Raw genomic sequence first — 5,435 nt, 5'->3', positions numbered from 1 at the left:
TTTGTAGATGCTCAATTTGATATTTAGACTCTAGCACACAACCGAGGGTCACAAGCTATAGCCAAATTTCATCAAAAGTACTAAATGAAAAGGTAGAGTTGGATCCAAAGTACAAGCATATTGATATCTAAAAATAGATGCAAGTTACAACCAAGACTTGTCATCAAGAGTTTAATTAAAACCTTAGACTTAGACATGGCAAAAAATAAGCTAAAGATAGCTAGACTAAAGGTTGCTACACAGACTTCTCCTCCTCATTGATGGATCCTTGAATGACCTTAGCTGGATAACATGGATGATGTGGAATTGTCTTGTTTATAATGTAAAAATTATAGCCAAGGGAGGGCCCTAAAATAGGCAACTTGGCTTCCAAATTCGACCCTCCATCCAGTATTTTCCTATTTATTCACCAACAAGAATCAAGAATTTTGCATGATTAATGTATGTAGATAAAGCTAGAAAACGTTTGCACTCAAGTTTATCTAAATTACTTGACTTACAAAAAATATAGAACTATATCTCAAGAAAAGTTTGTATTCAAGTTTATCTTAAGGTATTCGACTTACAAAAAATGTAGAATTTTGCCTCAAGAACTAGCCCAACTCCTTATGCGATACATGTGACGTATCATTTTCTGAAACCAAAATGATCCTTAGATGATCTAGCTCATTATAATACATTTTGGAAAGTTTCTATCAAATCATAAGTGAACATTTGTGCTCCTTTTTCCCTTTGATACCATCCAAGCTGAACTTCCAAACCTTGAGGCCTATCTACTAAATCAAAGCCACGCTTATAATCCACGTACCTCCCTCCGACTTTCTTCCTCATCTTTTGAACTCTTCCTAAGTAGCATGTACCATGAGTTGCATCCATCTTCCTCGTGATTGTAGCTTTGCCATTTCTTTTTATGTGTTGGTTTCCTTGTCCTTTTGTGTTATCATGAAAGTATACAGCACAATCACAAAGCACAATCACAACCTATACCAAATAAATTTCCATTTGATGATTGTGCTTTTGCTTCGTGGTTGAAGTAAACACCTTGCTTTACCCTTGTGAGTCTATCTTTTGACAAGGTTAGACATCCATTGAGTTGGCTCACCAATGTTGACTTGAAAATAAACTTCCCGTCCACCTCTACAATGGGGCTAATGCTTTTCTTAGGGGGCGTGTTTCTTGTTTCTTTAAAAATGTCATCAATTTCATGTCTAATCTCACTAAGTGCAATAACCTCTTTGCTTTCATTGCTATTCTCGTCCATAGATTATTCTTCACCACATGGCTACACAAAGTCATCATTCTCCTCAGCTTCTCCCATTTTAGCATCTAGCTTAGACCACGTAGACCCTGCATCTAGCCTAGGTTGAAACCACCATTTTAAGTCTTCAGGCTTGCTAGGTTTCAAATCCAAAGACTGACATAGTATGTGAGCTTGTTGTAAGCCCTCCTTCAATGCATCAATCATCTTTTCATCAAAAGAAACTCTCATAGTCACCTAGATTTTCTTCAATCATCCCTTCTTGTTTGTTCAAATGTTTCCATATATGCTCTTGCTTTTTATGAGCCCTAGAGAAAGTTAGACCATATTGAGCACACTCATGCATGGCAATTTTATTCAAGCTACCAACGCTATGTAAAAGATCTCCAAGATCAAATGCTCTTTCTTGCCCAATCATGCCTCCAACTTTACTAAAATAGATTTCAGCAGCATCAGAACCGATACAATGTAGTGGACACTTCGGATTAGGATAAAAATCTCAAAACATCTTTATGAGCAATACAACAAAATGACAAAAAGGTATACAGTCCATATAAGCCTCCTTACTAATTAAATTTTTCTTCAAGGTATAGGTTGGATGGTGATGAATCCATAGTTGCCAAATTTTGAAAAAGAAAACTACCTTGGCTACAAGCATCACATGCTCCTTCAAGATCAAATATGGTGACAAGAAAATATCAATATAATCAACCACAACAATCATCAAATATGCCTTGGTCCCCTTCATACTTCTTTTTTTTGAAGTTTTCTCAAACATTTATGTACTTGTCTACTTGCAATCCTTTGAGTTGCTCCCCAATTTTGTCGATCATTCCTTTGAATATCTCCATCTCGTAGCTTGTGCTCCTCAATTGAAAAAGAATTGTAAATAATAGATACATGATTTAGTGTGATCCAAACACATCCAATTGCTAGTTGTCAAGTGGGACTATCAAGTGGGCTTGTAGGTTTCTTTCCACAGTGTACAAAGTCTTTATCATGAAGGCCATACACATTTCCTCCTACAATTTTTTCTCTCAAATTCCATCCACACCAATTAACAGCAAATGGTTGTTCGCTTTTCTCCAAATAGTCTTCAAGCATCAACTTTTGTCTTCTACTATCTCCATCCGAAGCATGTCCAATTATGGGTCCAACTTTATCTTTCGGGTTTGCATTCCACGTGGTCTCCAAAAGATTCCGTTGTTTCCTTACAAAATCACTATCAAAACGATTGCATGTGCAATGCACAATAAAAGCCAATCGTTGAAGAAGATCATGAAGAGGATTAACAATCAAAAGTATAGCATAATGACCTATGATATGATTTTGAAAGGCATCTATAATATTCTAGTATCCTTGTGAGCCTTCACCAACAACAATGGAGTCATTTAATGAGCATTGATGATATTCTCCTTTCTTTCCACAAAACCCAATAAGAGTGTCATCTTTTGCATTCCATCTACACAACACGATTATAGAGTTTAATAACTTCCTCATCTTTTTGAGAGATTTCAAAACATAGCAATTATAAATATCTTGATGATATAGATAAAAGTAGAATGCATAGAGAGCTAAAATTACCTTATTCGATGCTTAATGGTTGTCTCATCTTCCCCTACGATAAGTGGAACTATAGAAATGACTCCATATCTTTTTTTTGCATCCATATAGATCTTCCCAACAGCATCGAAGATGTATTCGTGCTCACCATAAATAAATTCAATTGCTTTTCTTCCTTGCCTTCTAGTGGTAAACAAAGATGGACCTCCAAGGTTTATACTCAAGAAGTCATGTAGACGTGGACCACCCCATAGCTTAATAACTTCATATATGGTTTTTGTAGACTCACTAAACTAGTGTCCTTGCTTTACCGTAACATGTTTTGTGCTACTTCTTGAAAAAACTCCCACAAGGCTGATTTTCCACCAAAATTTCCTTGTCCATGAGCTTCAATTATGTTGTTACAAAAGCACCGAACATCTTTCCTATTTATACATTCAAAACTTAATTCTTTCAAAGTTTTGACTCTAACTGACAGCATTACAATTTTTTATGTTGCCCACCACAACCTTCTTTTTTCTTCATTCAAACTTTTCCTACACTCAAAAGTGGCATTTTTTAGCTCTTCAATTGTCAAGTAGTCTACCCACCTTCCTTTGCCTCTTTTCTTGGTTCCTCTCTTCTGAACGGCAAGATTCTCTCTATAGAATCTCATACGAAAATTAGAACAACCTGAAATTTTCTTACACTGTTCACATGAGAAACCTTGAAATGGATCTCCAATGATTGATATACGAAGACAATTTATGTGCCTGAAGCATCCATCTATCTTGTATTCCATATTCCCATCATGTAAAGTGGCCTTTGTATATGGTTCACAAAACCATTCATGCCCAATCTTTTGATCCATCAAAAATGACTTAATATCAATTTCACAACCATTGACATGAACATTAGCTTGCCATAATCCCCAACATAACAAATTTATATTTGATGATGAAGATAAGAATGACTCAGTCAAGGAATCAGAAAGAGATTCTATCTCACCACATTTTGGTTGCAACACTTTAAACTCCTTTGCTTGTATAGGGAACCTTCCCAATGATGTTTGTCATGGATCTTTGTCAAAATGCTTCCTAGGTCGGCCAACAACCCTTGATAATTGTGGACATGGCTCCATTGATTTCTTGCTGGAAGAAGCGATGTGAGCTTTTCCATTGATATGTTCTAATAAAATCGTTTGTAGATCTGAACCATGAGGGCACAAAAACAACCATTTTCCATCATATCCACACACCACTCTTACAACATTTTTATCCTTGTAGTTATTCAAAGTTGCTTCAACTATCTCAAACTTTGCTCCTGCAACATACTCGATAATGAGAAATTTCAGAAGAATATTTTTTTGACCCTATTTATGAAAATTCTAACAAAAGAAAGACTCTTGTCATCTCTAAATGCTTCTAGTGGAGATTACCTTCATGAGAATTATTGAAAGTGTGCATTTCCTCAATAGCATCAAGAATTATTGTTGCGTCATCAACATCGTCTTGAGCATCCTTCATGCTATCTTTTCAAAGAGATGCTTCTTCAGTGTGATAAATCCTCGATTGGAAGCATATCTTTTTTGATGTTTCTGGCTTTCTAGAATATGGGTTCTTAGAAAATTAGACAAGCAAGTGTAAGCTGATTGCTTGCCTTCAATGGACTCTGATCCATATGGCATTCCACATTCTTCACACCATATTCGAACTTTAGGCTTTCCATTAAGATCCTCTGTGAGGAGCTCAAATTTATCATCTCTAGGTGTCTTACACTACCTCAATTTTTTGCAAACTTTTTCAAAATGACTATCCCAATTTTCAAGAATAGACATTGCTAAAAGTTTACTTTTGTGCATGTTTATACCATGATTACAAGAAACATGCTCACTCCTTCATCAATATTTACAATATCAATTTCTTTATGAATATTATATGATGTTCTGCAAACATGTTTTGATGGTGTAATCTCATCAACAATCGTACTTAGAGCCCTCTTTATACCAACACACCTATCCTCTTCAACATTCCAACGTTCTTCTTGTGTTGTATTTAGTATGCAACCTTCATCATCATTGTCATCTTTGATAACAAAATGAAAAGGAACATTAATGATTCCATCTTGCATAATCTCCTTACATATCATGCTATAGGTAGAGTCGCCAAGCACTCTAACATATCCCAAAAGCTTCTTCTCAGATGATCCATAGTCAAACACCTTTATGTGAGTCTTTGAAGCCATGATATGATCAATAGTATACCTAATCAAAATAAGAGAAAAATATAAATAAACTCATAACTTTTAAATTCTAAATGATATGTAATAATCTAAATCACTAATGAAAAAAGAGATGGATATTGACTTCCCACTATGTCAAAACCATGGCCAAACAAATTAATGAGCTAATTGCATTTATTGAAGATCAATATTCTAGCTTAAGAGGAGAGAAAAATAAAGTATTTCACAAACGCTATATCAAAACAAATAACTATAGACCTTCTAATTCTTGCTTGTATCAACACAAATATTACATAAACGTTATTAACGAGTCATTTCAAAGATAAATTAAAAAACTTGACATGTTTTTTATATACATAAATGGATCATGTACTAGAAAGAAAACCATCAATTT

At 34.9% G+C, this 5,435-nt stretch overlaps 1 pseudogene; it reads right to left on the bottom strand.

Moving 5' to 3' along the window:
* Window positions 1–669: 669 nt before the first annotated feature.
* LOC147901087 (uncharacterized) lies at window positions 670–2,362 on the bottom strand (annotated as a pseudogene).
* Between the last annotated feature and the right edge of the window lie 3,073 nt (window positions 2,363–5,435).

Source organism: Dipteris shenzhenensis, chromosome 6 (assembly GCF_047967505.1).
Source record: "Dipteris shenzhenensis isolate YYH24624 ecotype China chromosome 6, Dip_SZ_1.0, whole genome shotgun sequence".
NCBI lineage: Eukaryota > Viridiplantae > Streptophyta > Polypodiopsida > Gleicheniales > Dipteridaceae > Dipteris > Dipteris shenzhenensis.
This window is presented reverse-complemented; position numbering and strand designations above follow the sequence as displayed.